Here is a 27,847-nt window from a genome sequence, read left to right on the forward strand (position 1 = left end):
ACTTGTTCCCCCTGTCATTCCGTAACACCCACGTGTGTGCCCTCTTCAGCTACAAGCAGATATTTCCTCACGAGGCCCTGAAATCTAACCTGTCACGTGAAATTACATCATTCCCAATAAATCTACTTAAACACGTAAGATTAAATCACTCTCAATAAATCTAGCAAAGTCACGTAAGATTACATCACACTCGATTAATCTAACAAAATCACGCAAGATTGCGTCACCCTTAACTCGCATTACATAAAAAAACATTTGAAAGCATTCCCTATGATGTAAATAAGCATCACTATTACGTAGGTGTATCATGCACTTGTAATATTGTGTCACACCCAGGTGTGCGTAATTATGTCTTGAAGGGCCAGTAGATCTAATAGTTGTTCTCCTATGTGTGTGCCCGCACTCGGAAAGGGTATACTTCTTAAACCTCTTCTAAATGACCTGAAAATAAATTCAAATACTAATCGCAAGAAAATTCATCTATTCTCTTTCGCTGTTTGGATACACTTACACTCTTTTGGTTTAGTTAAATTTTAAGAGCAGAAGTAGTAGTAGAAGTAACAGTGAAAGTTTGACACATAATATTCTCAGTCGTTCTAGAGACATTGCTGAGATGTCTCATTGGCAATCGGCACACACTCAGTGCTTTTTTATTTAATCTTAAGCCAGCATATAGTTTTTAAACGTAAGGAGCAAATTTTATAACTGTGGGGTGTTAACCCCCCCCCCATAAATGTTGTTTCATATCCAGAATACTATCTAATACATCCCAAAAGTGCATCAGAAACGTTAAACTTGTATTTTAGCTACCAACATTAAAAAATTTTTAGTAATTAGGGAAAGAAAATCTTTGAAAACAAATTTGATAAAACTGCAAAATTGAGAATTGTTTTAATGCTGTTTATTATCAAATTTAGGATTGATGAATTTCAAAATGGATGAAATAAAATACATAAGACTTCTGAATATTCTGTGAAACATTAACATAGATAAAAGTTGGTGGTAAAAAACTCTTTAATTTTGAGGCAAATATAAGTTTAAGGCTTAGCTTCCGTTGTACTATCTAGTTCAGGGGAAAAAACGAATAATGTTCTTGAATCTTTTTGAGTTTTGAGCATAACCTAGCGAATTTAACTTAAAATATAAATGCCTATGGGACGACTCGAAAACAAAAATTCTCAATTATTAAAATGAGTATATTCCATCAATTTTTATCATTACAGTATCTTTAAGAGCAAGTGGAAATTATTTCAGATATATCTGGCTACCACTGCCACTGCATAGCTGTTAAATTTATGAGCTACTTGATGCTATAACCGCACTGTAAGTTAATAATTGAAAAAAAATACACATGATTATATCAGAAGTAATGGACTACCTGGTTATTTAGTGACTTAAAAATATTTTAAGAGAATAAATATGTCATTTCCATCTTTGGTGTGGCTGAATAGTTTCTATTGCCTATTTTGGATAGAAAATTACACAAGAAACATACCCAAATAAAAAATGCCCAGTCAAGTGCAATGAGTCGATTAAAAATATAGAAAAAATTTGTGTATAGAAGACGTATGCTAATAAGGATCGAAACGAATTGAAAACAGAAGTTTAAAAAAAGTGCTGCACATTTGACGCAGCCATAATTGCTTAAAACTTGCTGATGTCTAGAATAATTTTATTCATCTTATATACAAATATACAAAATAAAAGTCATAAGAAAATTTTTATTAAAACAATAAAACATGTATTTTCCTCATAAATATAAAATTTTGGTTAAAACCCTTGAAATATTAGATCAGTTTATTGCACCTGGAGACCGGTGTTTTTCCAACCGGTCACCAGCAAATCTACGTGGCAGGCTTATATGTATTAATATTTCTTGGCAGGCCATGGCTAGTATCTAGATATGCAAGTGTGGTTTCATTTTTCGGGATAGGGACGATTGAAGGTGCAATAACAAAGCGGTGATCACAAATCATCACAGAGTACTGGAACAGTTTCGGCCTTTTATATCCCTCAGTCTTAGAATTTGTCAGGGGTTGTTATTGAATAAGATGGATAGAGGTTATAAGGAAGGATTTAAATGAAATTAAACCGCGGAGGGAGAAAGTAAAGGGTGAATCTTTAAATAGATTGGGAATGAAGAGGAGGGTTTCCAACTGTGTTGACCTTAAGCAGATTGGTACTGCAGTTGCCACTGCAGGCTTATATGTATCTGTTGGCAGTTGTCAATATTACCTCCCTATTCATTTTCCTTGCAGAAGAATTATATACAATAACTTTTTCATATAATTCTATAATAAATATAATTCTACGATTAATAGAATAATTTTCTTTGCAGAAGAATTATATAGAATAATTTTTCTGCAATATCGGTACAGAATTTTGCTATTTAAGGTGGCCTTCTTATGGAAGACATCTTGCAGTCAGCGATGCCAAACACCAAGCTTCTTTTCTTTTTTCTTTTTTTAAGGGATTGACAGGAATAGAACCTGGAGCTCTATTGGTAAGAGAACTGAGACCCTAGAATTATTTTAAGGAATATGTCCCTATTAAGACAGAAAATCCTGAAAGAACTTGTCAGAAAATCCTACATTGAACGGTTCAAAATCTTAACTACAAAATTTGCAATTTTTTGCCAGAAAAAGGATTTTTGATGTTTGTTTTTTTGTTTGTCTCCTCTTTTCTTTTTCTTCAGGGGCGATTGTACCAAATCTTTGATCAGAGAAGATAAAAAAAGGAGCCATTCAACTGGAACTCCAAAGTTGTAGGGCCACTTTTAAGTTTTCAACAAGTTTGGAGGTGATTCAAACCCACTCCTAAGCCTTTTACCCTCTAGGATATTCATACAAAAATTTTATAGAACTGTCTAATTCAGCGTAGTTGAAAGTTCTAATAACTATGATTTTGCAGAAGACAAGACCCCTCAAAGTTCCTGGGGAAAGAGCTATAGTTCAAGCAATTTGTCCATGGGTCACCTCTGGCATTTGGTGTCAGAAGATTATGGAATTTAAAGAAACTGGAAAAACTTATGATTGTTCCCAGAAGTTATCATGTAAACATTCTTAGAAAAACCTTTAAGGTCTTAACATGAAAATACTTACCTCTTGACCACTACTGGTTTTCAAAATAGCAACATCTAGGTTATTTTCGATACCCACCGAGATCCAAGTATATCATTAATATTTCCCCCTCAAGCAAACACAAAATGTATAGTTAGGCTAAAACTTACTATTTTCTTAGCATTAAAGATTACGCTACCACAGCCTTCGATGTCAGTTTCATATGCATCAACAATCTATATTAATGTTCTAAAAAAATTTTAGGAGTCTGACTTATTTTATCTATTCCATTTTGGCATCTTTCTATGCAAAATTTTATGGTAAAGCATCATTAAAAGAATATTGTAATTGATAACTTAAACACATTTATTTTCGAATACTTGGAAGGGGGTGGCTCTTATGAAATGGGAGGGGGCATATTTCCCCACTAATGTTTTGGTAACTTAAATGTTTGGTAACTTAAAAAGAGAACTAAATCTTTTAATTACCGTTTAAATGAACCATCTTAAAATATTCTAGGATCACTAATTTAATAAGATTACCCTTAAAAAAAAGCAATCATCCGTAATCTTACTTTTGGTAAAATCTGTAAACTCCCCATTTTTAGGACAAAGGAGTTTGAAACCTCTACAATTTAGTTCTTTTATATGCTATATCTGATGGTGTGGCTATCATTAAGATTGTTTTGCCTTTTGGACTTGTTTCACCCCCCACTCCAGTTTTGAAAATCAGAAGAAAAAGATTTCGGCTCAAAGCTTGTAATTAGAAACATTCAATTGAATACATTTTATTTATTTGGAATCAATTTAAATACCAATTCTTCATAATTTATTGTTTTCCAAGTTTATTTAAGAGTTTCGTTTACTATTGGGTCGAGTCTCTCCTTATATACAGTTCATTGCTCTGGTTTTCAATTGAAAAAGCAAATCATAAAAACTCAAAATTTTAATTTCTTAGACACATTTTGTTCATTCGTATATTAATTATTGTTTGATTATTTATTTGAGTACGTTTCAGTCACATATTTCTCCTATTATGAAGTTACAGAATAAATCAATGAGAATCCTTAAGATGTTATTTTATTCCCCAGTTTCTCTTCGTGGTAAATCTCCAACTAAGAATCTGTACAGTTATTTTAATATAATTCCGTTTAGACAAATTTTACCTTTTCATGGTATACTCTTCCGTATCCATTATCTAAAGGATCTCCAACCAGATTGCTTTCAATCATTTTTTTTTCAGGCTCTCCCTCAGTCCAAAGATACAATACTCGTTGTCTTTTAAGTATGCTTCCTGTGCCTTTCGTTGTCTCTGGAAGGTCAATATTTTTGCCTAAAAGTATTATTACGAAATATTGGAATACATTTGAATATTTTTCTCATCACAGTCTATCGCTATAAACATTAAAAACTAAAATAAAAGATATACTAAGTAGTAAATATTAATTTGTGAGTTGCTCCCAGCCGTTCAGCTATCGGATAGATAATTATAGTAATTTTAAAAAATGGTTTTTGGCATTTATTTTTTGGTGTGAGATAGAGTGAGAAATGTGATGACATCCGTTTCTTTTAGGTTGGTTTGTTTATACCGTTTGTACTCTCACCAGGCTTTCGAGCCAGTCTCCCTGCAGGGGATGTTATCTGAATAGTTTTAAATATGTATAGTTAAAGAATAAAAGAACTTGAACATATTAAACAAAACTGTTTTTGAAAAAGGACAATGTCTTGCATTATAACTAAATCAAAATATGAGTACCATTACATTTGATGAATTTTGGAATAGGAGTCAAAATTTGATGCTTTTGATATATCTATTGTTATCAAAACTCCGTTTCCCAGAGTTTTGGTTACTATTCAGCGACTTCACTCCTTGCTTAAAGTACGTTACCACAAACTGTTGGACTAGACATAATTTGCACTTTCCCTCATACCTTTTTGAGACGGGAACACAGTATACTAATATTTTTTACCTTAAAGTCTTACAAATCTTTTTTCTTTGAAATTTTTAACTCTCCTGAGATCTTACAACGTTACTTTACATAAGACAAAAGGTTACCAAAGAAATAGAGAAGACAACCAGAGGTTTTTAGCATTTATAAGAAGTTATATTCTGAAGAACCACATTTTAGAACCATAAGAGTAAAAACTGGTATACAAAATATAATCTATAGGTAAAAACAGGCTTCAAAACTATAGAATAAATAGGTATGTCAAGATATTACTGCGATATCCACGTATGACAAAGTGTTATTTTTTAACAAACGACCAACAAAATAAAGAAAGTCGCAAAGATAAAGTATGTCAGAAGTAATGAAAAAGACACATATAGAACAGAGGTAAGGAAAGAGGGAGAGAGAACCGAGGGGTTTAAAAGAGAGAAAAAGAGTTAAGCACTTTTAGATAAAGTGGAAATCTTAATATCGGCTATAGAGTAAAAACACTTCTAGTAAAGAATTAAGTACAAAAAAGTTTTCAACTGAAGATACGCAACATTAAGCGAAAGAAGCAATGTTAAAGTTTAAAACAAACATAAATTGTTGTTTAAGTTCAAAAAAATACTTTGTGCAAGATTTAGGCGTCCTCTACATACACCTTCGGACATACACTTCATACGGTCTTTATGCTTATATTTTTCAGTGCTTCAAAAAGCTTATTATTACAATTGAATTACCTTTGTAGTTTAGGATCGTATCAAACAGTTCCTGGTAACGAACTGTAGTAAGGAGCGACCTGGCTCAATAGTAAACGAAACTCTAAAAACTGGAATTTTGATACCAATAGCTACATCAAAAGAATTGTATTTTAATGCTGGTTTTAAATATATATGTTTAATCAAGTTTAGTCTTACCCATCAAAAGTTACGAGCCTGAGAAAATTTACCTTATTTTAGAAAATAGGGTAAAACACCCCCTAAAAGTCATAGAATCTTAACGAAGAACCCTATAGAAAAATTTTCAAGCTCCTATCTTCAAAAATGTCGAATTTCGTATTTTTTACCAGAAGACAAATCACGGGTGCGTGTTTATTTGTTTTTTTTTTTTGTTTTTTTTTCCCCAGGGGTCATCGTATCGACCAAGTGGTCCTAGAATATTGCTTGAAGGCTCATTCTAATGGAAATGAAAAGTTCTAGTGCCCTTTTTAAGTGACCAAAAATTGGAGGGCACCTAGGCCCCCTCCAACGCTCATTTTTTCTCCAAAGTCAACGGATCAAAATTTTGAGATAGCCATTTTGTTTTGTATAGTCAAAAACCATAATAACTATGTCTTTGGAAATGACTTACTCCCCAACAGTCCCTGGGGGAGGGGCTGCAAGTTACAAACTTCGACCAGTGTTTACATATAATAATGGTTATTGGGAAGTGTACAGACGTTTTCAGGGGATTTTTTTTGGGTTTTGGGGGCGGGGTTGAGGGGAGGGGGCTATGTGGGAGGATCTTTCCTTGGAGAAATATGTCATGGGGGAACAGAAACTCAATGAAAAGGGAGCAGGATTTTCTAAAATTACTATAAAAAAACAATGAAAAAATAAACATGGAAAAGTTTTTTTCAATTGAAAGTAAGGAGTAGCATTGAAACTTAAAACGAACAGAGATTATTACGCATATGAGGGGTTCTAAAAATACTTTAGCATAAAGAGCGAGGTATTTAGGAGGAGATAAATACCTCGCTCTTTACGCTATAGCATTTTTAGTAATTTCAACTATTTATTCTACGGCCTTTCTGATTCAGGGGTCATTCTTAAAGAATTGGGACTAAACTTACGATTTAGTGTAAAGAGCGAGGTATTAACGATGGTACAAATCCCCTCATATACATAATAAAAATTTAAGAATATAAAAGTTTGTTACGTAAGTTAATTCTTAAGTTACGTATATTTTTTACTAATAAAAAAATTAGTTAAAAATAAAAATGTATTGTTGCATTTTTATGTAATCTAAAAATTACATGGCAACTAGGCCTCCTTCCCCATCCCTTATTTCTCAAAATCGTCTGATCAAAACTAAGAGAAAGCCATTTAGCCAAAAAAGGAATTAATATGCAAATTTCATTTTAGTAATTTATGTGTGGAGAGCCAAAATCAAACATGCATTAATTCAAAAACGTTCAGAAATTACCTAAGAAAAACTGATTTTTAACTGAAAATAAGGAGTGACATTAAACCTTAAAACGAACAGAAATTACTCCGTATATGAAATGGGTTGTCCCCTCTGCAATCCCTCGCTCTTTACGCTAAAGTTTGACTCTTTGCCACAATTCTGCTTTTTAAAACAATTAAAAGCTTTAGCGTAATTAGAGAGGGATTGCGGAGGGGACAACCCATTTCATATACGGAGTAATTTTTGTTCGTTTTAAGTTTTAATATCGCTCCTTACTTTCAGTTAAAAAATCTAGTTTTTTTATGTAATTGCTTATAGAATTGGGCTAAAATATGATTCCACGTTTGAAGATTGACATGGACCAAACCTCAAAAAAGCTATCTGTATAAATCAGAAACACCAAACAGATTTAAAGGTGGAACTGCAAGTGTTGCATGAGTAGATCTGAATACCAAGTCAAGCATTTTGTTGGAATGCTATGAATGTCCAAGGAATTTGTTGTTAAATTTTTTAAAGCATCATTAATCCCACGATGATGGATCAGGAATAAAATTGGCATGGAGAAGACTTCGAGGCATGGCATGGAAAATAGTTTGTTAAATGATGAATGAGGCTAATAATTTATTGTAGAATAAATAGCAGAATAATGAGAAACCCATCTGTCAGCGGGGTTTGTTCACGCATGGTCACTAATATCAGATTTTGATATATGAACAACTTTATTCCACTCAAATTTAGACTTAGGAAAATCCATACTGCTATAGTGACACTGTTCAAGCCGTTTCATGAAGCAAATTTTTGTATTTTGTTTAATATCAAGAATATTTTTGGCTCTTGGTCTAACGAAAGCAACCAATATCCTAAGCCACATTTTTGCCTGGTTATTAACTTTAAAAGCTTTTTTTTTACATCCGACTACCCTTTCTGTGAATATCTTCCCCCAGGACAATTCCTTCAACATGAAGAATTCTCCTACGGAATTGTAATCCAAATATACATTCCTCTCCCCCCTCTTGAAATTCTCCCCAGAATTATTCGTGCTACCCCTCCCCCTACAATCTGTTCCCTTGAAAAACTTGTTTATATTTCTCAATAACAAATACAATATAAAAAATAAATGAAAAATATTACTCATTTTAACCCCCCCCCCTCGTGTAAAATTTCAGTTTCATACTCTTCCCGGACACTTTTTCCCTTCACAGAAAATTATTATTTTCAGACCCACTCCCAAAAAGGAGGTATTTTCCAATAACAGGTACAGTGTGTAAGCAATTGGCAAACAACATAAATTACATCCTTTCCTCCAGGGGTTTTAAAGGGTTTTGTCCTCCCTATAGACATGGTTACTATACGTTTTAACTATATTTATTCAAACGACAATTTCAAAATTTTGATTAGGTGTCTTTGAGATAAGCTAAAGTGCTGGAGTACTTGCCTTATACTATTTTTAGCCACTTAAAATGAGCACCAGAACTTTTAATCATCGTTTAAATGGACTCTCTCCAAATCTTCTAGGATCACTGATTTGATAAGATTACTCTTAGAGAAAAAAAGAAAAGGACAAATCTGTGACCTCACTCCTTGCAAAGACTTAAAAGTTCTATATTTTTGTATAGAGGAGTTAGAAACCTCTTTAACACAGTTCTCTATGTGCTGAATGTTATGGTAGGATTTTCATTAATAGTTTTTGACCGTGTTCTCCATCCCCCTAATATTGAATTTTTATATACAAGGGCAAAAGCTATGATTACTCTCAAAAGTGATCACGTAATTAATTTAGCGGGGCGTTGAGGAGGGGACAACCCCTCAAAGTAGATAAATTTCATCTATTATAAAGTTACTCAACAAACGTCGGTTATAAAAATTGGTTACGATCAAAAGTTGGACAATTTTACCCATGAAAAATTTACCAAATTTAAAAAAAATGGAGGAAAACACCCCTCAAAAATCAAGTGGTCCTAATAAAAAATTAAACCATCAGATTCACCATATCAGAAAACCATTCTCTACAGGTATAAGGCTCCTATATACAAATTGTGGAATTTTGCATTTTTGTCAAAAGGAAGATTGCAGAAGCTTTTTTATTTTTTTTCTTAGTATGTTTTTTTTTCTTCTCATGGGCTTAAGTATAAAACCAGTCGTCCTAGAATATTGAAAGAGAGCTCATTTGATTGTAAATCCAAAGTTCTTGTTCCCTTTTTAAGTGATCAAACATATTGCATAAAAGCTATAATTTTATTTGAATTTATAATCTTAGCATTGATTTTTACAAGATATGGAATAAAAGAATCTCTACAAACTTATTAAATACAAAAAAAATTATATTTAAAGTGAAAAGTAAAATTAAAACTTAAAACGAACAGAAAATGCTTTATGTAAGAGGGACGGCGCTTCCACATGTCTAACTGTTTACGCCAAAGTCTCATATTTTGGGGTAAGTCTCAAATTCACGCCAAAGTATCCCATTTGAGGAAGAGCCTGAGTAAAGTTTTCTTATTTCCAAAAAAAAAATAAACCCTAAAAGCCACAGAATCTTAATGAAAATCACACCATCAGATTCAACGTATCATAATACTCTACTGTCGAGGTTTCAACCTCCTATATGCAAAAATGTGTTGATTTTTTTGCCAGAACAAACATCATGGATACATGTTTATTTGTTTTGTTTTGTTTTTTCGCCCAGGGGTGATCGTATGGAACCAGTGGTCCTAAAATATTGAGAGAGGACTCAACCGAGTGGAAATTACAAGTTTTAGTGCCTTTTTAAAGTGACCATACTAATTGGAGGTTAACTAGGCCCTCTCCCAGGATCGTTTTTCCCAATTTCACCGAATCAAAATTTTAAGATAGCCATTTTGTTCAGTATAGTCAAAAATTCTGTTAACTATGTTTTTGAGGATGACTTTGTCCACCACTGTCTCCAGGGGAAGGACTGCAAGTTATGATTAGTCGCCCACAGTTTATAAATAGTATTGGTTATTAGGAAGTATACAGACGTTTTCAGGGGTATTTTTCTGGTAGGGGATGGGTCAGTAGAGGGTGTTACATGGGAAGATCTTTAAATGCTTTATTTACCATAAAGTATTATTTTAAAAATAATTGGAAATTAAATAAAAAAGCAAGTTATTTTTAACTAAAAGTAAGGAGCAACATTAAAACTTAAAACAAACAGAAATTAATATGTATATAAGGGGTTTCGCCCCCCTCGTTGATATATCTCTCTTTATACTGCAGTTGTTAGTACTTTTAAAAAATATTTATAAGAAAGAAATAATTTATTCTAGTTAAATGGTCTTTGTGATTCAGGGGTTATTCTTAAAGAATAAGAACAAAATTAGAAATTTAGCGTAAAGACCAAGGTATTGAAGAGGGGGCAAACCTCTCATATGCTTTATAATTCCTGTTTGTTTTAGATTTCAAAGTTACTCCTTACTTTTAGTTGAAAAAACTTTTTTATTTTATTTAATTCATGTTAAATGTTAATGTGACTCATTTTTCTCTCTTTTTTTTCTTAAGACCCCGGCCCTCTCTCCCTATTTATTTATATTTCTATTATCTGTAACTTTTTTTTACTTCTGACTAACATTGTTTCTACTATTTTCATTAATTTTCTGGTCGTTAGTTAAAAAAATAATATTTTATTGTACGTGGATATGAAAATAGTTTCTTGAGACTTCACCTACTTTTTCTATAGTTTAGAAGCCTGTTTTATTGCAATGTATAGTTTTGAATATGAAAGTAATATATTGAGTTCTTACATATTTATTCTACATTTTAGAAACCTATATAATATGTTTTCTATAACATTTATTACTCTATACGTTTTAAAATGCTATTTTTATAATTTAACTTCAAAAAAAAGTGTTAAACTTCCATTTTCTGATATATAATGTGGTTACCTTTTTACTTTTCTAAAATAACGTCATAAAATCTCGGAAGAGTTAAAAATGGCGTTAAAAATTAACTTCTATAGGATTAGGCATCCCCTACTCCAGCTACACGATGAACCTAAAGCCATAATACTTAACTTACAAATATTCATTCCTGTATCATTCCTATATAAAAAAAAAACAAGGAGATCTACTTATATAGTTAATATAACTTAAAAACCAATTTTTTTGTTATCCGATTTGTTTTGTTAACATTATTTTTGAGATCTAAAATCTAAAATCTTAGAAATCATTATTTCTAAAATCAGCATTAAAATTCGATTCTTTTGATTTAACTATTGGTATTAAAACTCCATTTTTTAGAGTTTCGGTTAGTATTGAGCTAGTTCACTCCTTACTACAGTTCGTATTCAAAAACTGTTTGATTATATTATCAAAAATCAAGAGGATCTACCTATATTGTTAATATAACTTAAAAACCAAATTTTAATGTTATTCGAGTTTTTTGTGTTAACATTATTTCTTGTTAAAGATGTGACTCTGCAAGTACAAATGCAAATCTACACCCTCTTTGCAGAATAACATAATTTGTTATTTTCTGAAAAGAAAGTATATTTAAATGTTTTCACTTTTATGACTTTATTAAATAAAAAAATGATAACACTTTAAGGAATAAGTATTAGCATATGTATGTTAATCTTAAAATCTACTTTTATTTGTGTTTTCTGCTACTTTCATTTTTGCTACTTTCATAAAGCTCCCCCTTCATGAATTTAATAAAAAAAAATTGATAAGACTTTAAGGAACATATATTACTATGTGCAAATTAAACTTAAAATCTACATTCATTCGTATTTTTGCTTCTCGTTTTTCAGTATAGTACAAGTTATGTTCTGGTCCCGAGAAGGTTATGGGGAAATAGGGAAAGCTTGTTATTCATTTGTTTTTTTTTGTGTGTATGTTTTTTGTTCTTTCAATGGGTTTTGTATCAAACCAGTGGTCCTTGAATATTGACATTGAACTTGTTTGATTGTAACTAATAAGTCCTAGTTCCCTTTTTTAAGTGATCAAATATATTTCAGAACAGCTAGCCCCCCCCCCCCTGCCCAACCACGTCTCTATTTTCCCACCCTCAAAAATCATCTTATAAATATTATGGAATAGACATTTTGCTCAACAAAGTCGAAAGATCTATAAACCAGGTTTTTGAGGATTACTTGACCCCCAACAGTTTACTTGGAGAAGGCTTCACCAGTTGGGCCTTTAAAGGTCTAGTGCCACTAAACTTACTTAAATTGCTTTATAGACACAATTTTCAGGGGGGGGTTCTCAAGGGAGGCTAGGCAGGAAGATTTTTGAATGGAGGAATTTTCTCTCGGGGGAAGGGAATTTGTGTGGCTGGAAAGCCGGATAAACAGTACTATTTATTACTTTTCTTTGTATAGTGTTTGTTATTCTAAAATATATGATTGATTTTCGATGAGGGAGTTTCTATACAGGGGGTTGTGATTACTTGGTGAAGTTTCTTCAAGAAGGAAAAGCAGATTCCTAAAAGTATTTGAGAAATAATCAAAAATAAAATTAAGATTATATGAAAGCAAAGAGAATTTTCTAGAGGAAATTGTCAGATTTAATGGAGTACAGCATGGTCTGGGGAAAACTTTTAGAGGAGAAGAGAAATTGAGCTTGGGTGAACTTTTCTTGGGAAAGTTATTCACGCAAAAGGAATTTTCAGCTGGGGGAAGATTTTCAAGGAGATTAAAGGGGGTATACTGGCATGATTGGAGATTAAAGAAATTTATATCAAGTTGCTATCCTAGCATTGATGTTTAAAGCTATAGAATAAACTAAATCTGACATTTTGGGCCAAATATAAAAAAAATATATAAAAAAATCTTAAAACACATGAACCATGCAATTGTAATGAGAAGCTTATTTGAAGCACTTAAAAACAATAGCTTACAGAAGGAAGGTGTGGGAAAAAGAAGTCTAAATCAGAGACAAAATGTTTTGTTCATTTTAAATGTTGCTCCTTACACTCAGAGCTGCGTGTTTTTGGTTGATTTTATTTATTTACTTTATACTTTATACTTCATTTATTATACTTTATTTATACTTTAATTATTTACTTTATTTTTTACTTTATACTTTACAAGAAGTAGTTTCACTCTCTAGCCTGAAAACGACAACATTAGGATTACCACTTTATTTAAAAGTGCTACTCTCTCTCTTTTAGACCCTATTCTCTACCTCTCTGCCTCTTTTCTCTTTATCTCTTCTTTGTCTCTTTGCCATTTCTATATTTTTCTATACTTTTGAATAACCTTGTCTTTGTGTCTTTCAATACCTATTTCGTTAAAAAAACAACAACAACAATATTTGGTCGTACGTGGATATACAGCTTAGAAGCCAGTTTTATATAACCTATATTTTTGAATATTAAAGTGACATCTTGAGTTTTTACCTATTAGTTGTATTATTTAGAAACCAGTTTATATAAATAATATGTTTTTTATATTAGTTTTCCCTCTAAAGGTTCTAAAACATGATTTAAAAGAATGTAACTTCCTATAAAAAGTATTAACCTTCCATCTTTTGATCTATTATTCGGGTATCTTTTTTACTTTTTCAATGTAATATCGTAAAATCCACCAGGATTAAAAAAAATGAGTAGAAATTACTCCTGCCAAAGCATGCTCAGAGTGACTTTTCGCTACAAAAATCATCTTCCATCCATCCCGATTATCCAGCTTTAGAAGTCCTGTATCACACCCTTAGCTGAATAAGAATATCCTCTATATGCTGAATCCCCTAAAACACTCTTAGTACAACTCCAGAAAATCAAAAAAGGGCAAACAGGGTGAGCTGTGCATCTACGCATGACTCACTCTACCCTCTAAATGAAAGGTTTGTTGTAGCGACGAGGACTTTTTTCTAAGACTACAAGAATTCTCCTCCGTCAAACCTGCTCTTTCACATTTCACCCCGCCCCCCTTTATCCAACCATAATAGCAGACCCTATGGTAAAGAGATCAATCTGATTATCTAAACGAGGAATGCCAAGAACCGAGTAGTCGAGGAAAAGCTGCATCCGGCGTTGCACTTCTATCTGGAACAATTTTCCTGGGGACGTTTTTCCAAAATATTCTTCTTGTGACTAATTCAGAAGAATTTAGAACAGACATTTAAAACCTCAAGGTTTCAAAACCAGGGAATCGAATAGTGGTATATCAGATACCTATAAGTACCTAAAGCAGTGAATATAGGAATAAAATATGTACTTTCTTCATAAAAGTGAAAATTATGTTATTGTCTTCAAAAGGAGTTTAAATTTGCATTTCCACTTAAAGAGTCACTAAATTTATTAGAAATAGAACTAGTAAACATATCAATTGTATACTAATTGCAGTAATTAATTTAGTAATTTTTAAAGTAATTAATTAGAGTCCGTTGATTTTGTTTTAATAAAATACAAAACTTAAATCTTTAAGCGTCAAGTATAATGGCTTATGGTCCATTGTACAGGTGGGGTAGGGGACGATTGATCCTCAAGAAGTTCACATTTACTCAAAAACTTCTAGTATCTTCTAGTATTTTACGACATTATTTTGAAAAAGTAAAAAAGATACCCGAATAATAAATCACAAGCTAGAAAGTTAATGCTTTTATTGGAAGTTACATTCTTTTAAATCATTTCTTAGAACCCAAATAGTAAAAACTATCATAGAAAACTTAACGTATATAAAAACTGGTTTCTAAATATTGCAACAAAGAGGCAAAAGCTGAAGATATCACTATCATATCCAATACACTTTTATATCCACGTACGACAAAATACTGTTTTTTAACAAAGGACAAAAAAGTACTGAAAGTCGAAAAGACAAGTTTATTCATAAGTAACAAAAATACAGAGATAGCAGAGAAATAAAAAATGGCCAGAGAAAAAATAGGGTGGGGGTCGAAAAAAGAGAAAAAATGATTAGCACTTTTAAATAAAGCGTAAATCTTAATTTTTTTTCAGGCAATAGAGTAAAATAAATTCTTGTACATTATTAAGAAAAAAATTCAACTAAAATAATAGTTAATTCCAAGAAAGGTCGATGGAGAAATTAATCCTTAATAGACAAATCTCGTTGACCTTTCTTTCAGGTTTATATTTCATTTAAAAAAACAAAACTTAAATTTAAAAAAAACAGTTTTTTTAATCAAACAGTTCGTGGTAACGAACTGTAGTAAGGAACGACACGGCTCAATAGTAACCAAACTTTGTTTAATTTGGTTTATCTTACCCATCAAGTTTAGTCTTACCCATCAAAAGTTACGAGCCTGATAAAATTTGCCTTGTTTTAGAAAATAGGGGGAAACACCTCTAAAAGTCATAGAATCTTAACGAAAGCGTGTTCAAAGAACACGCTTTCGTTAAGGTTCAGCTTGTCAAAGAACCCTCCTAGAGCTCCTATCTACAAAAATGTGGAATTTTGTATTTTTTGCCAGAAGGCAGATCACGGATGCGTGTTTATTTATTTGTTTTTTTTTGTTGTTTTTTTTTTCAGGGGCGATTGTATCGACCCAGTGGTCGTAGAATCTTGCGATAGGGCTCATTCTAACGGAAGTGAAAACTTCTAGTGCTTTTTTTAAGTGACCAAAAAAATTGGAGGGCACCTAGGCCCCATCCCACGCTCATTTTTTCCCAAAGTCAACGGATCAAAATTCTGAGATAACCATTTTATTCAGAGTAGTCGGAAAACTTTATAACTATGTCTTTGTGGTCGACTTACTCCCCCAGAGTCTCCGTGGGAGGGGCTACAAGTTACAACCTTTGACCAGTGCTTACATATAGCAATGCTTATTGGGAAGTGTACAGACGTTTTCAGGGGGATTATTTGGTTGGGGGAGGGTTTGACAAGAGGGGGAATTGTTGGGGGAACTTTCCATCGAGGAATTTATCATGGGGGAAGAAAATTTCCATTAAGGGAGCGCAGGATTTTCTACTATTATTTAAAAAAAAACAATGAATAAATAAATATGAAAAGTTTTTTCAACTGGAAGTAAGGAGCAACATTAAAATTTAAAACGAACAGAAATTATTACACATATGTGGGGCTCACCTCCTCCTAATACCTCACTCTTTACGCTAAAGTATTTTTAGTTATTTCAACTATTTATTCTACGGCTTTTGTGATTTAGGGGTTATTCTTAATGAATTGGGACAAAATTTAATCTTTAGTGTAAAGAGTGAGGTACTGACGAGGGGATGAAGAAATCATATATGTAATAAAAATATGAGATTACAAAAGTTCGTTACGTAAGCTAATTTATAAGTTACGTTTATCTTTTACTAATAAAAACATTCGTAAAATATTAAAAGTTCTAGTTGCCTTTTTAAGTAACCAAAAAATTACAGGGCAACTAGGCTTCCTCCACCGTTTCCTTTTTTCTCAAAATCATTCGATCAAAACTATGAAAAAGTCATTTAGCCAAAAAAAAAACTTGCAAATTTCGTGTTAATTATTCCTCTGCGGAGAACCAAAATTAAAGCATGCATTGATTCAAAAACGTTCAGAAATTAATTAAAATAAACAAGTTTTTTTAGCTGAAAGTAAGGAGCGACATTAAAACTTAAAACGAACAGAAATTACTTCGTATATGAAAGGGGCTGCTTCCTCATCAGCGCCCCGCTCTTTACGCTAAAGTTTTTTTACTGTTTTAAAAAGCAGAGTTGAGAGAAAGAGTCAAAACTTAGCGTAAAGAGCGGAGCGTTGATGAGGAAGCAGCCCCTTTCATATACGAAGTAATTTCTGTTCGTTTTAAGTTTTAATGTCGCTCCTTACTTTCAGCTAAATTTTTTTTTTTTTTTATTTAATCAAACAGGTTGTGGTAACGAACTGTAGTAAGGAGCGACCCGGCTCAATAGTAAACGAAACTCTAAAAAACAAAATTTTAATGCTAAAAGATACATCAAAAGAAGCGAATTTTTACTGATTTTCAATATATAAGTTTCATCAAATTATCAAAATTTATGAGCCTGAGAAAATTTGCCTTATTTTGGAAAATAGGGGAAAATATCCCCTAAAGGTCATAGAATCTTAACAAAATTCACACCATCGCATTCAACGTATCTGAGAACCCTATATCAAAAATTTTAAGCTCCTATCTACCAAAATGTGGAATTTCGTATTTTTCTCCCGAAGACCGATCACGAGTGCGTGTTTATTTGTTTGTTTTTTTTGTTTTTTTGTTTTTTCTTTTCCCCAGAGGTAATTGTATCAACCAAGTTGTCCTAGAGTGTCCCAAGAGGGCTCATTCTAACGGAAATGAAAAGTTCTAGTGCCCTTTTTAAGTGAAAAAAACTGGAGGGTACCTAGGCCCCCTCCCACGCTCATTTTTTGCCAAAGTCAACGAATCAAAATTTTGAGATAGCCATTTTGTTCCAAATAGTCAAAAACCATAATACCTATGTCTTTGGGAATGACTTACTCCCCCACAGTCCCTGGGGGAGGGGCTGCAAGTTACAAACTTTGAACAGTGTTTACATACAGTAATGGCTATTGGAAAGTGTACAGACGTTTTCAAGGGGATTTTTTTGGGTTTGGGGGCTGGGGTTGAGGGGAGGGGCTATGTCAAAGGATCTTACTTTGGAGGAATATGTCTTGGGGGGAAGAGAAATTCAATGAAAAAGGCGCAGGATTTTCTAGCATTACTATAAAAAATAACAATAAAAAAATAAACATGAAAAAGTTTTTTCAATTGGAAGTAAGGAGTAGCATTAAAACTTGAAACGAACTAAAACGAACAGAGATCATTGCGTATATGAGGGGCCCTTCTCCTCCTACATACCTCGTTCTTTATGCTAAAGTATTTTTAGTAATTTCAGCTATTTATTCTACGGCCTTTCTGATTCAGGGGTCATTCTTAGAGAATTGGGACAAAACTTAAGATTTAGTGTAATGAGCGAGGTCTTAACGAGGGGACTAACCCCCTTATATACATAATAAAAATATAAAAGTTTGTTACGTAAGTTAATTCTTAAGTTACGTATATTTTTTACTAATAAAAACGTTCGTTAAAAATTAAAATATCTAGTTGCCTTTTAAAGTAACAAGAAAATTGAAGTCAACTAGGCCTCCTTCCCCACCCCTTATTTCTCAAAATCGTCTGATCAAAACTAAGAGAAAGCCATTTAGCCAAAAAGAATTAATATGCAAATTTAGTTTTAATGATTTATGTGCGAAGAGCCAAAATAAAACATGCATTAATTCAAAAACGTTCAGAAATTAAATAAGAAAACTAGTTTTTTTAACTGAAAGTAGGGAGCAACATTAAAACTTAAAACGAACAGAAATTACTCCGTGTATGAAAGGGGCTGTTTCCTTCTCCACGCCCCGCTCTTTACGCAAAAGTTTGACTCTTTGCCACAATCTTACTTTTTAAAAACAATTAAAACTTTAGTGTAAAGAGCGGGGTTTGGAGAAGGAAACAGCACCTTTCATACACGGAGTAATTTCTGTTCATTTTAATTTTTAATGTTGCTCCTTACTTTCAGTTAATAAAACTAGTTTTTTTACTTTTGCATGTAAGGAGCGACTCTAAATCTTAAAACGAACAGAAATTATTCCGCATATGAAAGGGATTGTCCCCACCTCAACACCTCGCTCTTTATGGTATTACATAAAAAAAACAAGGTTTTTTTAACTGAAAGTAAGGAGCGACATTAAAATTTAAAACGAACAGAAATTACTCCGTATATGAAATGGATTGTACCCTCCGCAATCCCTCACTCTTTACGCTAAAGCTTTTAATTGTTTTAAAAAGCAGAATTGTGGCAAAGAGTCAAACTTTAGCGTAAAGAGCGGGGCGTGGAGAAGGAAACAGCCCCTTTCATACACGGAGTAATTTCTGTTCGTTTTAAGTTTTAATGTTGCTCCTTACTTTCAGTTAAAAAAAACCTAGTTTTTTATGTAATTTCTGAACGTTTTTGAATTAATGCATGTTTGATTTTGACTCTCCACACGTAAACTATTCAAACGAAATTTGCATATTAATTCCTTTTTTGGCTAAATGGCTTTCTCTTAGTTTTGATCATACGATTATGAGAAATATGGGATGGGGAAGGAGGTCTAGTTGCCATGCAATTTTTCGGTTACATAAAAAGGCAACTATTAATTTTAATTTTAACGAATTTTTTTATTAGCAAAAAATATACGTAACTTTAGAATTAACTTACGTAACAAACTTTTATATTCTTTAATTATTATTATGTATATGAGGGGGTTTGTACCCTCGTTAATACCTCGTTCTTTACACTAAATCGTACGTTTTGTCCCAGTTCTTTAAGAATGACCCCTGAATCAGAAAGGCCGTAGAATAAATAGTTGAAATTACTAAAAATACTTTAGCATAAAGAGCGATGTATTTATCTCCTCCTAAATACCTCGCTCTTTATGCTAAAGTATTTTTAGAACCCCTCATATGCGTAATAATCTCTGTTCGTTTTAAGTTTCAATACTACTCCTTCCTTTCATTTGAAAAAAAGGTTTTCATGTTTATTTTTCATTGTTTTCTTATAGTAATGCTAGAGAATCCTGCGCCCTTTTCATTGAATTTTTCTTCCCCCATGACTGATTCCTCCAAGGAAAGATCCTCCAACATAGCCCCCTCTCCTCAGCCCCACCCCCAAACAAAATAAAATCCCCCTGAAAACGTCTGTACACTTCCCAATAACCATTACTATATGTGAACACTGGTCAAAGTTTGTAACTTGCAGCCCCTCCCCCAGGGATTCTGGGGGAGTAAGTCATCCCCAAAGACATAGTTATTATGGTTTTCGACTAGTCTGAACAAAATGACTATCTCAAAATTTTGATCCGTTGACTTTGGGAAAAAAATGAGCGTGGGAGGGGGCCTAGATGCCCTCCAATTTTTTTGGTCACTTAAAAAGGGCACTAGAACTTTTCATTTCCGTTAGAATGAGCCCTATTGTGACATTCTAGGACCACTTGGTCGATGCGATGACCCCTGGGGGAAAAAAAAAAAACAAAAAAACAAACAAATAAACACGCACCCGTGATTTGTCTTCTGGCAAAAAATACAAAATTCCACATTTTTGTAGATAGGAGCTTGAAACTTCTACAGTAAGGTTCTCTGATACGTTGAATCTGATGGTGTCATTTTCACTAAGATCCTACGACTTTTAGGGGGTGTTTTCTCCTATTTTCCTAAATAAGGCAAATATTCTCAGGCTCGTAACTTGTGATGGGTAAGACAAAACTTGATGAAACTTATATATTTAAAATCAGCATTAAAATGCGATTCTTTTGATGTAGCTATTGATATCAAAATTCAATTTTTTAGAGTTTTGGTTACTATTGAGCCGGGTCGCTCCTTACTACAGTTCGTTACCACGAACTGTTTGAAAGTTTGACTCTTTCAAACAACTAATTTTTAGAACAATAAGAAACTTTAGCTTAAAGAGCGAAGTATTGTGGAAGAGAAAAACACCCTTATATACGCAATAACTTCTGTTCTTTTTAGGTTTGAATGCAGTTCCTTACTTCCAGCTGAATTTTTTTCTTTTTTTTCAAATAATGATAGAAATTATCTTCTTTCATGATTAATTCCTCCATGGAAGGATCCTCCGAGGTAACCCCCTCCCCAAACCCACATCCCCTCTCGACACGAAAAAGTCCAACAGAAAACGTCTGTAAACTTCCCAATAACCCTTGCTATATGTGAACAATGGTCAAAGTTTGTAACTTTCAGCCCCTCTCCGGGGACTCTGCGGGATTAAATCGACTAGAAATAACTATTTATTAGGTTTTTTGACTATATTGAACAAAATGGCTATCTCAGAATTTCGATCCGGTTTTTTGGGACAACCATGAGCGTGGGAGGGGGCCTAGACTCTCTCCAATGTTTTCGGTCACTTAAAAAGGGCACTAGAACTTTTATTTTTCGTTAGAATGAGCCTTCTTACGACATTGTAGGACCACTGGGTCGATATCATCACCCCTTGGAAAAAAACCTAAACAAATAAATAAATAAACACGCATCCGTGATCTGTCTTCTGGCAAAAAAAAAATACAAATTTCCTCATTTTTGCAGATAGGAGCTTGAAAGTTCTACAGTAAGGTTTTCTAATTCACAGAATCTGAAGATGTGATTTTTGTTAAGATTCAATAACTTTTAAGGGGTGTTTCGCCCTATTTGCTAAAATAAGGCAAATTTTCTAAGGCTCTTAACTTTTGATGGGTAAGACTAAACTTCATGAAACTCACGTATTTAAAATAAGAATAAAAATTCAATTCTTTTGATGTAAATATTGGTTTAAAAATTTCGTTTTTTTAGAGTTTCGGTTATTACTGAGACAGGTCGCTGCTTACTACAGTTCGTTACCACGAACTGTTTGATAGTTTGTACGGCAGCTAGCTTTTCCCCCTCTCCTACGTCTTTTTTTACTCAAAATTATTTTATCAAAATTTTGGAATAGCCATTTTGTACAACATAGTCCAAATTTGTAATAACCATGTCTGTTAGCAAGATTTGACCTCCAAAATCTACTAGGAGGAGGCATCATCAGTTAGGACTTTAAGGGCATATTGCTGTAACACTTACTTTAGTTACTTTAAAAACATATTTTTTTTGGGAGGGGGAAGAGATTATTTTTCTGTAGGGAGCCTAGAATGGAGAATTTTTACATGGAGGAATTTTCTCTTGGAGGAAGAGAATTTTCCTGGCTGGTCAGCCGGGTAAGTAGCACTATGTATCACTTTTCTAAATATACTTTTTTTTTCATTTGGAAATGTATGACTGATTTTTAAATGGGGATTTCTTATGGGGCGGATATTTACTGGAATAATTTTATTCAAGAAGGATGACGAGATTCCTGTGATTATATCAGAAACTATAAGAAAAAAATAAATAAAACCTATATGAAATTAAAGAGAATTTCTTAGAGGGAATTGTAAGGGGGAAATTTTCTATGAAGATGAAATGGTTCAGAGAAAACTTTAAGAGGAGAAGAGGAATTTGAGCTAGGGTGAACTTTTTGTTTACCTTAAGAACATTCAAGTGGAAGGTATTATCAGGGGGGAGGGGGGAGAATTTTCACAAAGAAGGAAGAGTCAAAAGATATAATAACCATGTCTTTGAGGATTACTTAACCCCCAACAGTCCACTGGGAGTAGGCATTGCCAGTTTGGATCTTAAGGATCTAGTGCCGTCAAATTTACTTTACTTACTTTATGAACACATTTTTCGAAAGGGGTTGGTTTCTCGAGGGAAATTAGACTCGAAAATTTTAAATGGAGGAATTATCTAATGGGGAAGGGAATTTTGTGTGGTCGGAAGGCTGGATAAGTAGTTCTGATTCTCAATTTTCTCAATATATTAGTTTCTTTGGAAATACATGACAGATTTTCAAGGGGAGAGTTTTTATGGGGGATGATTGCTAGGAGAAATTTCTTGTACTATACGAATACCTAGCGAACTTCAATATTTTTATAATTTTATTACGTACATGAGGGGGTTCCTGCCCTCGTCAGTACCTTGCTCTGTACACAAAAGTTTGAATTTTGTCCAAATTCTTTAAGAATGACCCCTGAATTACAAAGGCCGTTGAATAAATAGTTGAAATTACTAAAAACACTTTGGCGTAAAGAGCGAGGTATTGCGGTGGAGACGAACCCCCTTATATACATAAAAAAAGAAATCTCGTTTTAAGTTTTAATGCTGCTCCATACTTCCAGTTGAAAAAAACTTTTCTTTTTTTTTCTCATATTTTTTTAATAATGCTAGAAAATCCTGCGCCTTCTTCGTGGAAACTTTCTTCCCTCATGATTAATTCCTCCATGGAAAAATCCTCATACGTAGCCCCTTCACATTGAACCCCCCACCCTTGCCACAAAAAAAGTCCCCCTGAAAACGTCGCTGCACTTCCTAATAACCATTACTATATGTAAACAATGGTCAAAGTTTGTAACTTGCAGCCCCTCTCCTGGGGACTGTGGGGGATTAAGTCGTCCCAAAAGACATTTTCGTTCCCAAAGACAAAACCCCAAAGGTTTTTTCACTATGCTGAACAAAATGTCTATCTCAAAATTTTGATATGGTGACTTTAGGAAAAAATGAGAGTGGGAGAGGGCCTAGATGCCCTCCAATGTTTTTGGTCACTTAAAAAGGGAACTAGAGCTTTTAGTTCCCCTTATAATGAGCCATCTTTTGACAATTTAGGTCCACTGGGTCGATACGATCAACCCTAGGGAAAAAAGCAAAAAAAAAACAAATAACAAATAAACAAGCATCTGTGATCTGGCTTCTGGTACCAAATACAAAATTCATCATTTTAGTAGATAGGAGCTTGAAACTTCTACAATAGGGTTTTCTCACACACTGAATATGATTCTGTAATTTTCGTTAAGATTCTATGGCTTTTAGGAGGTATGTCTTCTTAGGAGTTATATATTTACTCTATAGCTTGACCACGCCAATAAAAAGATTTCCAATTTATTTAAAAATGCTAATCTCTTTTCCTCTCTATTTTTCTTAGACACCTGCTCTTTCTCCCAATTTCTGTTTATCTCTACTCTGTTTACCATTTTGTCACTTCTGAGTATAATCGTCTTTGCAACTGTCAGTAATTTTCCGGTCCTCTGTTAAAAAAAACAGTATTTTACTGTAAAGGAATAAAAAAAAGTATCTTGAGTTTTTACCTACTTTTTCTGCAGTTAAGAACCCTGTTTTTATAAAATGCTTATTTTTGAGTATGAAGCTTATGTTTTATCTCATTACCTATTTATTCTACAGTTTAAGAACGAGTTTTTATACATATTATATTTTCTATTGTATTTCTTGCTCTATAAGATGTATAATGTTATTTTAAAAATATATCTTGAAAAATAAAGCGTTAAGATTCCATTTTCTGATCTATTATTTAGACTATCTTTTTTAGTTTTCTAAAATTACTTAGTAAAATCTAGGAAGAGTTAAAAAATGGTGAGCAAAACTGAACTTCTTTAGTATCAGGCATTCCTCCTTCCAGCTACACGATGAACCTCAAGCCAAAATACATGGCACACAAAGATTCATCCATGCTTATTATATTATCAAAAATAAAGGGAATCTACATATGTTGTTAAAATAACTTAAAAATTAATTTTGATTTTATTTGATCCCTTTTATTAACTGTAATTGTTGTAAATTGTATGATCATTAAGTGCAAATACAAATTTGCACCCCCTTTAAGACAAAAACATAATTTAAACTTTTCTGAAAAGAAAGTATATCTGAAATGTTTTCACTTTTGTAATAAATAAAGAAATTGTTAAAACTTTAAGGAACAAATATAGGAATATGTTTAGGACAATTCAGGGGCTATTAAGGGGTTATTCATAAAGAATCGGAACAAAATTAAAACTTTGGCGTAAAGAGCGAGGTATTGAAGAGGAGACAAACGCCTCATATACATTATTATTCCTGTTCGTTTTAAGTTTTATTGTTGCTCCTTACTTTTGTTAAAAAAAACTGTTTCTTTTGAAAATTAACATTTTTTATTTAATTGTTAATTTATTTCCTTTCACTCAATATTGATACTTTAGATATAATATGATACTCATAATACTTTAGAAGCAGTGTTTTTAATCTATAGCATGACAAATTCAATATTAAGATTTTCACTTTATTTAAAAATGCAAATTTCTTTTTCTCTCTATTTTTTTTAAGACCCGAGCTCTCTTTCCCTATTTATCTTTATTTCTATTATCTGTACCTTTTTTTTGCTTCTGACTATCATTTTCTTTGCGAATTTCAATAATTTTCTGGTCTTTTGTTAAAAAAAAAAATAATATTTTGTTGCATGAGGATATGAAAATGATACCTTCTGTTTTTACCTACTTTTTCTACAGTTTTGAAACCTGTTTTAATACAATGTATAATTTTGAAAATAAAAGTGATATCTTGAGATCGACCCAGTGGTCCGAAAATAATGCAAGAGGTCTTCTTGGAACGGAAATTAAAGGTTTTAGTCCCCTTTTAATGTGATAAAATTCTACATTTTAGGAACCTATATAATATGTTTTCAATAACATTTTTTTACTCTTTACGTTCTAAAATGTTATTTTTAAGAATTTGACTTCCAAAACAAAATGTTAACCTTCCATTTTGGAATCTATTATTTGGGCCCTTTTTTAATTTTCTAAAATAACGTCGTAAAATCTAGGAAAAGTTCAAAAATGGTGGGTAAAAATAAACTTCTTTAGTATTAGCCATCCCCTACCCCATCTAAACGATGAAAATCAAGACATAGTACTTGACACAGGAAGATTCATTCCTGTATATTAAATTATCAAAAATCAAGGGGGTCTACTTAATTTTGATGTTATTCGAGTTGTATTTTTAACTGTACTTCTTGTAAACTATGTGACTCTTTAAGTGCGTATCCAAATTTGCACCCTCTTTGAAGAAAATAACATAATTTGTTCTTTTCTAAAAAGAAAGCATAGTTGAATTATTCTCACTTTTATGAGCTCATTCGATTTTAAATCTTAAGCCCTAGTTATATTGTGGAACAGCTAGAACCCCCCCCCAACCACGTCTCTATTTTCCCACCACCAAAAATCATCTTATAAAAATATTGGAATAGCCATTTTATTCAACGTAGTTGAAAGATCAATACACCATGTTTTTGAGGATTACTTGACCCCCAATAGTTCACTGAGAAAGCATCGCCAGTTGGGACCCTCATGGCTTCTGAACAATAGACATAATTTGCACTTACCCCAATTCCTTCTAAAGACAGGTATTTAATTTGCACTTTTACGCTTTTACTCCAGAACCTTCCCAAAAAAAACTGTCCACCAATGAATGGGACAAATAACATGGGATATAACTTTGCAAGCCCCCTCCATCACTTTCCCACAGATCGCACAACAAATTCAGCCATCTTTAAGCACGAAGACTCGAAACAAGTCTCTCATTCCCTAGAAATACATATTTATAAAATTGAATAGTGGCCTGATACAGGGATGATCAGCTTTAATGCTTCAAAACATGTGATCTTTTTTTAACCCAATGAAAGGTGCCAAGTGAATACCCAAGTTTAATTTTCAAAAACGAAATTTGAACCTGAAAGGAGAGTCAACGAGATTTGTCTATTGGGGATTAATTCTTCCATCGATCTTTCTTGGAACTACCCTTCTTTTTAGTTGTATTTTTTCTTAATAATGCACAAGAAGTTGTTTTACTCTATTGCCTGAAAACAGTAATATTAAGATTTGAACATTTACTTTTTCTCTTTTTTAGACCCCCCCCCCTTGTCTGCCTTTCTACCTCTTTTTTGTCTGACTATTTTTGTTTCAATGCCATCTCTATATATTACTTTACTTTTGAATAAACATGTCTTTTCAGCTTTCAATACTTTTTTGTCGTTCGTTGAAAAGCAGTATTTTGTCGTACATGGATATAAAAGTGATATCTAGAGTATTTGACTAGTTGTTCTATGGTTTAGAAACCAGTTTTGTAATGTATATATTTTTGGATATGAATGTGATATCTTGAGTTCTGCTTCTTTGTTGTATTATATAAAAACCAGTTTTAATGTATATTATGATTTATATATTAGTTTTTACTCTATAGGTTCTAAAAAATGATTTATAAGAATGTAAATTCCTATAAAAGTATCAACTTTTTTTCTTGTGATCTATTTTTAATATACCTTTATACTTATTCAAAATGATGTTGCACTATCCAAGGAAATCAAAAAAATTTTGAGTAAAGATGATTTCCTTGAGGATCACTCGTCCCTTTCCGAACCTATAAAATGAACCACAAACCATAATACTTGTTGCTCAAACATTTTTTCTTATATATTATATTAAACCAGAATCAAAAGAGTCTAATAACATACTAAGTAAATTACTAAATTAGTTACTGTAATTGTTTTTAATTTTGTTGATCTTTTTTACTAGCTATATTTTGAAATAAACTTTGTGACTCTTTAAATTCAAATGCAAATTCAAACTCCCTTTGAAGACCTGAACATAATTTTTACTTTTATGAAGAAAGTAAATATTTTTTTCCTATATTCAAGGCTTCAGGCACTTAATGGAATCTGATATACCAATATTCTATTCCCGGTTTTGACAACTTGAGGTTTTAAATACCTGTTCTACATTCTTCTGAAGTAGTCACAAAAAGAAAATTCTTGAAAAAAACGTCCCCATGAACATCGTTCCAGATGGAAGTGCAACGTGGGATGCAGCTCTTCCTCAATAACTTGGTTCTTGGCATTAATCGTTTAGATAATTGAATCGATGTCTTTACCTTAGGGTCTGCCATGATGGTTGAATGAAGGGGAGAAAATGTGAGAGAACACGTTTAAGGGAGGAAAATTCATTTAGTATTAGAAAAAAGTCATCGACACTACTACAAACCTTTCATTTAGAGGGTAGAGTTTGTCTTGTGTAGAAGTGCTCTATCATTGGTGCTCTAAAATGAATATTTATTTCGATATTACAGTAAATAGCATATTGAAACATGTAAATTTCGGATTTTACAGAATCTAACACGTAGTATTTTACTAAGTTACATATTATTTTAGCAAAGAAACAAAAGCATCTTAATAATTGATCAGAAAATTTAAGGTTAATACCTTTTTTCTTATAGGAATATTACATTATTGAAAACAAATTTGCAAGGAGTGACTATTGAGTAAAACCTACTATAGAACATACATTATGTCTAAAAACAGGCTTATAAACTATAGAAAAAAAAGGTAATCTTGTTAATATTCAAAAATATATATTGCATAA

General features: G+C 32.6%; 2 long non-coding RNA genes across 4 annotated transcripts in view; one reads left to right on the plus strand and one right to left on the minus strand.

The window, feature by feature from the left end:
* The window catches only part of LOC136025436 (uncharacterized), a 222,620-nt gene extending 216,657 nt beyond the window's left edge, over positions 1–5,963 (plus strand). Inside the window, exon 5 of the long non-coding RNA XR_010617102.1 lies at positions 4,632–5,963. This is a non-coding gene — a long non-coding RNA (uncharacterized LOC136025436). The remainder of the gene's footprint in view (positions 1–4,631) is intronic.
* On the minus strand, positions 7–27,308 carry LOC136025435 (uncharacterized). 3 transcript variants are annotated; one of them, XR_010617101.1, is made up of 3 exons: positions 27,200–27,308; positions 4,225–4,370; positions 7–441 (listed from the first exon to the last, which is right to left on the minus strand). It is a non-coding gene; the product is annotated as an uncharacterized LOC136025435 (long non-coding RNA). The 3 variants fall into 3 exon arrangements; XR_010617099.1 differs by lacking the exon at positions 27,200–27,308 and adding an exon at positions 25,816–26,060 and having other exon boundaries at positions 4,225–4,391; XR_010617100.1 differs by lacking the exon at positions 27,200–27,308 and adding an exon at positions 25,816–26,059.
* Between the last annotated feature and the right edge of the window lie 539 nt (positions 27,309–27,847).

The sequence above is a fragment of the Artemia franciscana genome, chromosome 3, assembly GCF_032884065.1.
Source record: "Artemia franciscana chromosome 3, ASM3288406v1, whole genome shotgun sequence".
In the NCBI taxonomy this organism is placed as follows: Eukaryota; Metazoa; Arthropoda; class Branchiopoda; order Anostraca; family Artemiidae; genus Artemia; species Artemia franciscana.